Raw genomic sequence first — 8,672 nt, 5'->3', positions numbered from 1 at the left:
GGCGCCTCGACCCGTGACGTCAGCGCGCACGGTCTTCGGCGTTCGACGGGCTCGCTCCCTTCCTGCAAACTGCAGGCAGAAGTTGGAGAGGGGGCGCGCGGCGGGCCGGCCACTCGGGGCGCGGAGGGGTCCGGGAGGGGATCCGGGAGAATGGAGCGGTGGAGAAGGGGGAAGCAGAAAGGAAGAGGACGTAAAGGGCGACGCGAGCGCTGATTGGGCCGTTTGAATGAGACGCCTGCGTACGCGCGCGCCCTGACGCCCAGAAATCGCGCACGCGACTAACGGTCGGCCGTGGAACCTGGGCAGGGCGAAAGGAGGTGGGACTCGCGGGGTTTAAAAGGATGATAGAAGGCACTCCGACCAATAGGGACGCGCAGTCGTGGAGTGGCGTCACGAGACACGCGCGGGCCAATCCTTGACATAGAAGGCGGTACCAGAGGGGCGGAGAAAAGGAAATGACCAATGGGGGATCTGCCTAGCGCGGACCCAGGCTCTCACAGCCAATGAAGTTCGTTGGTTTTGTGTATGCAAATAAGCTCGCGGACACTCGCGCCCCTTCCTCAGCCCGTCGTGGGGGTGGGCGCTGGCCGTCGCGGTACGTTTTTCTTCGAGGCGCCATTTTGTGGTGGAATGACGTGTGACCTGCGTGCTGTGTAGCGGAGGTTCCAAGGCCAGTCAGCCCGGCGCTGAAGGCTTAGAAGCCTTGCCCTCCGATGTGTGACCTCTGGCCCCGGCAGGGCCTCAGTCTCCTGTGAGGACGGTGTCTAATAAAGAAGGAAGAGCCTTCAGGCCTTGCTGAGGGCCAGGCCTTACCTGTGACTGACCCCGTTCTTCCGCCAGCCAGGCCTCGTCAGGACTCCTTTCCCTGTTTGGGGACCCGGCCCTGCATGCCCCGGGCGGCCACGTATCGGCGCCCTGACAGCAGGACCCCCGGGAGTTGACCCGCCTCCTCGGCTACTGTGTGACCCAGCGCCTCCAGCAAGGTCTCTCAGACCCTCTAGAGAGGGTCCCTACAAGACCCCAAGTGGGGCCCTAACTTCTGGAACTGCGGCAGAAACATGCAGAGACGCCCACCGCCCTAGCCAGAACTAGTGTGTGGCGGGTTGACGGCACTCGTGCGCCCCCCACGCCTCACCTTAAGTCCGGCCCAGTTAACACGCAAGGACTCTGACGGAAGGGGGGTTCTAGTGACTTGCCCAGGGGCCCCCGACTTGGGACGAGGCGGAGTTGGGGGTCACACTGATCTGTAGCTCCGGAGTCTACCCGACAGACAAGGACTGCTGGTGCTCATGAGAGTGATGGTTACTAACTCATGCTTGCTGGCCGGGGCACTGTTGTAGTTTATTTGCGTGTCTGATCTCATTGAACCCTCGAAACAACCCGGTCAGGTGGATGTTATGAGGTTCCTCTCTGGACACTGGCAGTTATTCAGTATGCTTTGGGTTTTTGAGCACCTTCCTTGGTGACTCAGTGGTAAGGAACCTGCCTGTAAATGCAAAAGACTCCCCTTTGAGCCCTGGGTTAGGAAGATCACCTGGAGAAGGACATGGCTATTCACTCCAGTATTCTTGTCTGGACAATCCCATAGGCAGAGGAGCCTGGCGGGCTACGGTCCTTGAGGTTGCAGAGTTGGACAAGACTTAGTGACTAAACAGCAACAGCCCTGTGGCAGGCAGGATGCTTTGGGGATACAGCTGAGAGTAAAAGGGACAAAATCCCTGTGCTCAGGGTGCTGACAACCTCGTGGGGAAGCCAGACAGTAAACAAGTAAGTATATCCTATCACGTCAGCGAGTGATAAAGACAGATCGGATCAGTCAGGGCCTGGGGTGCAGGGAGAGAGGGCTGGGGCTTCTCTCTGACCTGTCGGAGGAAGAATTGCCTGGGCTCCATATGGCAAAAGCTCTTCAGAAAAAGGAACAACCCGAACAAAGGCGAGGCGAGGGGATCACGCGTGGTGTGTTTGGGGCGCCATCGGGAAGCCGGTGAGGCTGAGTGGGCGGTGTGTTGAAGCGTTCAGGCCCTGGGGAGCCATTGGACGCTTTGATGGGCCGTGGGCGGGAGCAGACGGGCCGGCGAGCACGTTGGTGGCAGGGCGAGTGGGAGTGCTGGGGATCCCTGACGTGGACAGGTCCTGAGGGAGAAGGAAGGAATCGTGGACAGGCCCTGAGGGAGAAGGAAGGAATTGCCCGCAGCCTTAAAATTGGGCTCAGTGAATCTTCTCAGTAAAGGTTTTTGATTCTGCAGGCCACCCATCTCTGTCCCAACCGAGTCTCTTCTGCTGCCCTAGCCAGAGCAGTCAGTGGATGTGCAGATGAAGGGAGCTGCTGTGTCCCAGTCAGCCTTTGTTGACAGCAACAGGTAGTGGCTGGGGCCGGTCCTCAGGGAGGCTGCCCTTTACCGACACCTGAAATTCCAACAGGCCCCATCTCTGCTAAGAACTTTTCATGATCTTTGCCTTATTTGGGGTTTCCTGTGGTAAGGGAAAATAGACACAGAAGCAAAAGGTAATAAGTAAAATACGTGGTAGTTTAGAAGGGAGCGAGTGCTGTGGAAAAAGAGAAAAGTGGAGCAAGGGGGGAGGGATTCGGGTGGGGGTGCCAGATTGTGGGATGCCAGCTGGAATGAATTTTAAGCCAGGTGGCCAGGGAAACCTTGCCACTCAGGTGTCATGTGAACACAAGTTTGAAGGAAGGGGGGAAACGAGCTATGTGCTTATCAGGAAGCTGTATTTGGGCAGTTGAAACAGCTGGGGCAGAGGTCTAGCACACTTGAGGAACTACAAGGAGGCCAGTGTGGTTAGAATGGAGTGGGCAAGGGGAGAGTATGGGGAGATGAGGTCAGAGAAATGTATGTGTGGATGGAGTTGGGGAGGGGGTATCATGCAGGACCTTGAAGGCGGTGATTAGGACTGTGGTCTTGTCTCTGAGGGAATAGGGAGCCACTGCCAGATTTTGAGCAGAGGACTGCTGTGGTCTCACTATGACTGCTGGGTGGAGAAGAGGATGAAGGGGGATGCTCATGGGGATGTGGGCAGAGGCAGGGAGGCCAGAGAAGAGGCTGTTGGAATAACCCTGAGAAGAGACAGTGCTGCTGATCAAAGATATATAAATGGCCAGTAAGCACATGACAAGATGTTCAGTGTCATCAGCTATCAGGGAAAGGAGAATCAAAACCACAATAAGATATCATCTCACACCACCAGGGTGGCTGTAATCAAAAAGTGAGATAATAGGTGTTGGGAAAGATGTGGAAAAATTGGAACCCTCGCACAGCTGGTGGGAATGAAAAACGGTGTAGCTGCTTTGGCAAACAGTATGGCAGTTCATCAAAGGGTTAAACCTAGAGTTACCCTATGACCCAGCAATTCCACAGCTAGGTACGTACCCCAGAGAAACAGAAACATGTCTACACAGAAAGTCATACACAGATATTCATAGCTGTGCAGATATGCATATCATATTGTTTGTAATACCCAAAAGATGAAAATAACCGACATATTCAACTCCTGGGGAATGGGTAAACTAAATGTGGTGTATACTCACAATGTGAGATCAATACAGCCATAGAAAGGAATGAAGTACTGTTACCTACTACGAATGGACAAACCTCCAAAACACTGCTAAGGGAAAAAGCCGGTTACAAAGGACTGCATTTGTATGATTCCATTTATATGTAATGTTCAGAACAGTTGAATCCATGCAAACAGAAAGTAGATGAGTGATTGTCTAGGGTTGGGGGATGGGAAAGTGATGTCTAATGGGTAAATTTGGGGACAATGAAAATACTCTAAACTTGACTGTGGTGATGGCATAGATGTGTGACTCTGTGAGTATACCAAAACACTTTAAATTGGTAAAGTTTTCTGTATGGTGTGTGAGTTATATCTCAATAAAGCTGTTATTTTCTAAAAAGAATTTTTTGAAAACCCTGAGATGGGAGGAACTGAGAGAAGCGCAGAGGAGTGGGGAAAGAAAGGTCTGACTGGAGAAATGTGCTGGGCTGGGAGAGGTGGGCATGGTAGGTAGGGCCCTAGGGAGCCAGTGAGGAATTCTGACCTGGAGACGTGAATGGATTTGTTGTGATTCTAGCTCAAGGCTGCTGGTTAGAGACTTGACTGGAGGGCCCAGAGTGGAAGCAAAACTTCAACAGGAAGTTGGTTGTGGCTTGGGCTAGGGTGGTGGCCATAGCCATGGTGGGAGAAAAGTGGGCAGATCTGAGAAGGACTCCGGAGGTGGCCTAGTGATGGGGCCTTTTGAGTTAGTTTGGGAGATGGATGGGCAGGAGATGGGCTGGGAGAGGGGTGTCCTTCCTTTGCTAAGTGCTGAAGGCCCAGAAACAACTTTTGCTCAGTGAAACCCAAATTTGTAGCTTTAGAAATGAACCTTCATTTCTTCTGTTCATATGTATTAATTCATGGAAGAAATACATGTTTGGAGGGAAATTCACAGTGACTGCAGTGAAAGGAGGAAGCACAGCTCTAGCCCTCCTTCCCCTTTCACGTTCCGATTCACGACACCTCACGTACCTGCTGTGAATATCTGGTGTCTTCCTCCCCACACTACTTGCACATTTACATTCCCATATATCCTTCCTCAGCAGCGTGCACTGTGATCCTCCATAAGAACCTAGGAGTTTCTAGCATTCTCCAGCTAATTTGGAGCGTGTTTACGCTGGTCTAGTGTGTGGTTAGGAGCTGCAGTGAGCATCCTCAGGCAAAGCTGTGAGCTTTCCTGAAGGGGAAGTTCCTAGAAGTGGAATTGCAGGCTCAAAGAGCACAAGTGTCTGAAGTTCTGCCAAGTAGCCCTTGGCAGGGCTCTCCTTATTTGGATCCCCACCACTGGGATCTGGTCCCTTCATTCAAGTATTTATTTATAGCTAGCTGTCTGCCAGGCTCTGTTCTGTGTGCTTGGGATACATCAGTGACCAAGACAGGAAGCAAGGCACCACCTTCCTGGGGCATCCATTGTGTGGGGAGACAGATGATAAACAGTAAGCACTAAACCTAGGGTGGCCAACTGTCCAGGTTGCCCACAATGCCGAACTTTAGTGCTAACACTGGGAAAGTCCCAGGCTAGTTGGTAAGAAAAGTTGGTGGTACAAAAAGATAATTACTATAAAAATTAGAGCAGCTAAAAAAAAAAAAAAAAATTAGAGCAGCTAAGGCAAGATGGTTCAGGAACACTAGGGGGAGAGGAAGGGGGAGAATTTTTAGATTAGGGGAGTCAGGGTAGACCTTTATTGAGAAGGAAACATTTCCATAAACATTTAAAGGAAGTGAGGGAACAAGTTTTGTGAATATCCAGAGGAGAAAGACTGTTCCAGGCAGAGGAGGCTGCCAATGTCAATGTCCTGATGCAGAAATGAGACCAAGCATCAGCAGTCTCTGAAACGTGTGTCAGTCATGGAAAGACAGAGGTGCCTTGTCTTTCTCCTGTGTTCCCTTTCTTCTCAGTGAGGCTGAGCATCTTTTCATGGGTAAATGCCTCCATATTTATTACTGAGTCCATGGTCTGTGGTTGCTGACAAGTTCTTTGCCCCTTAGTGGCCTTAATATTTTAAAACATGTCATCTGTAGGGGCTGTGGTAGGTGATTAACAAGAACCACTTTCCTCTGTGTCCCTGAGCAGAACTTAGAACTCTCTTCAGTGGTCAGAGCTAGTTAATTGGTAAATATGAACACAGTCACATTTACCATATTTACCAATTTACAATACTGGTAAGTTCTTAAAGAGATGGGAATACCAGACGACCTTACCTGTCTCCTGAGAAACCTGTATGCAGGTCAAGAAGCAACAATTAGAACTGAACACAGAACAATGGACTGGTTCAAAATTGGGAAAACATTGGGAAAAGAGTATGTCAAGGCTGTATATTGTCACCTTGCTTATTGAATTTATATATAGAGTACATCATGTGAAATGCCACGCTGGGGGAATCACAAGCATCAGCCTGGAGAAGTATCAACAACCTCAGAGATACAGATGATACCACTCTAATGGGCAGAAAGCAAAGAGGAACTAAAGAGCCTCTTGATAAGGGTGAAAGAGGAGAGTGAAAGAGCTGGCTTTAAAAACTCAACATTCAAAAAACTAAGATCATTGCATCTGGTCCCATCACTTCATGGCAAATAGGTTGGGAAACAGTGGAAACAGTGACAGACTTTATTTTCGTGGGCTCCAAAATCACAGGATGGTGACTGCAGCCATGAAATTAAAAGATGCTTGCTCCTTGGAAGAAAAGCTATGACGAACTTAGTATATTAAAAAGCAGAGATATCACTTTGCTGTTAAAGGTCCCCATACTCAAAGCTATGGTTTTTTAGTAGTCATGTACGTACGTGAGAGTTGGACCATAAAGAAGGCTGCTGCTGCTGCTAAGTCACTTCAGTCGTGTCTGACTCTCTGCGACCCCATAGACGGCAGCCTAGCAGGCTCCCCCGTCCCTGGGATTCTCCAGGCTGAGTGCCACATAATTGCTGCTTTGGAATTGTGGTGCTGGAGAAGACTCTTGAAAGTCTTTTGGACAGCAAAGAGATCAAACCAGTCAATCCTAAAGGAAATCAACCCTGAATAGTCATTGGAAAGACTGATGCTGAAGCTGAAGCTCTGATTCCTTTGGCCACCGGATGTGAAGAGCTGACCATTGGAAAAGACCCTGATGCTGGGCAGGAGGAGAAGGGGGTGATGACAGAGGATGAGATGGTTGGATGGCATCACCAACTCAGTGGACATGAGTCTGAGCAAACTCAGGGAGATAGTGAAGGACAGGGAAGCCTGGAGTGCTGCAGACCATGGAGCCCCAGAGTCAGACCCTACTTAGTGACTGGACAACAGTGCCTGCAGTGGATCAGGTGCTCCCTCTAGTGGCAGCGGCAGTGAACCGCATTGGCTGGCTCTCATCTTGCTCCAAAACCCCAGACTGCAGGGCTGACTTCGCCTTGGATAAAAACGTACTTTAGCTGCCAGAGGCTTCCTTAAATGGCTGTAAAACTGACTTCTCTGATGCGCTGCAAGATTAAATAGAACAATGCCTGATGCTGGCGACTGTGGGAGCAAATGAGCATTCTCACATACATGGGCTTGGCAAGGCTCTAGGAACTGCATCTTGGCATCATGTAGCAAGTCTTAAAAACACACCTCCCTCCAACCCAAAAGTTCACCCTCCTAGGAGCTCATCCCAGGGAAAACTACGTAAATGCTCCATGTGGCGTGCAAAAACATATTCCTCAAAGCATTATCATAGTGGAAAATGGGAAAACCCCAGATATCTACTGGTAGGGACCGAAATAAAAATTATGCTGCTCCTTGGACTCCAAAACTCATGAAAGATACTGAGAAGCTGTTCAAGTCTCGAGAGACACAATAACTACTTACAACACCTAATCCCAGGGTTTAGGGGGATTTTCCCAGGAGCTGAAAAGAGAATTGCTCCAAAGGACAATATTGGGACAGTTGGTGAAACTTGAACATGGACTTCATCAATGTTAAGTCCTTGATTTTTGATAACTGTACTGTAACTCTGTAAGAGAATGTCTGTGTTTTTCAGAAATGTTCCTTAGGAGCTGCTCACCCTCAATTGTCTTAAAAAATATTCATATGCGAAGAAAACTGGAAAGCAGTGTAATGAAATGCTAACAATTGGTGAGTTGACAAAAGCTGTACAGGAATTCTTGGGCTTGTTCTTGTAATTCATGTACATTTGAAACTTTATAAAGTTAAAAAGACATGAAAAGAAAAAAAGGCACATGCACACAGCATCTGGTATAGATATCAGAAGTTCGCAAGCCTACCCCGGCAAACGCAGGTTAAGAATACCTGCTCAGAGGCTGAACTTTGTTTAATCAACACAGTGAAGTTGCAAATTGAGCAAGTGTAAGGTTACAAAGGCAAAACTCTTGTGCCAGATCTTGTCTTTGACTTGCCCAACCAAAGCACGGGACATGTGGATCAGATTACTTTGTTGACTTAACAGAAGTGAAATAGTTGACAGGCACATAGAGTCTACATTGAATGAAAAATAGGTAACATTTAAGCCCTGGCATTACAACTGCATGGGAAGGGAAGAGACTCCTGTCTCCCATATCACCCTCACTCCTGGGCATCTAGCTCCTTAGTGAGGGCAATGGCAGCCAAAGTTGGCACTGTTGACATTCAGATTTAAACATTTTTTAAATTTGAAAATATAAAAAAATTTAAGTAAATAATTTAAAAAATAAATTTAAACTTTATTTTTAAAAACTAGGTTGAAAAAAGTAAAAGTGTTAGTTGCTCAGTTGTGAGCAACTCTTTGTGACCCCATGGACTGTAGCCTGCCAGGCTCCTCTGTCTATGATATTCTCCAGGCAAGGATACTAGAATGGGTAGCCATTCCCTTCCTTCTCCAGGGGATCTTCCCAAGGATTGAACCCTGGTCTCCTGCATTGCAGGTGGATTCTTTACCATTTGAGCCACCAGGAAAGCCCAAAGGCAGGTTACACAACTACAAAAAAGTCACAAGTGCAAGTCAGTCAGTCAGTTCAGTCGCTCAGTCATGTCTGACTCTTTGCAACCCCATGGACTGCAGCACGCCAGGCTTCCCTGTCCATCACCAACTCCCGGAGCTTGCTCAAACTCATGCCCATGGAGTCGATGATGCCATCCAACCATCTCATCCTCTGCCACCTCCTTCTTC

This window comes from Bos mutus, chromosome 18 (genome assembly GCF_027580195.1).
Source record: "Bos mutus isolate GX-2022 chromosome 18, NWIPB_WYAK_1.1, whole genome shotgun sequence".
Classification (NCBI taxonomy): Eukaryota; Metazoa; Chordata; class Mammalia; order Artiodactyla; family Bovidae; genus Bos; species Bos mutus.
Note: the sequence above shows the minus strand (reverse complement) of the source record.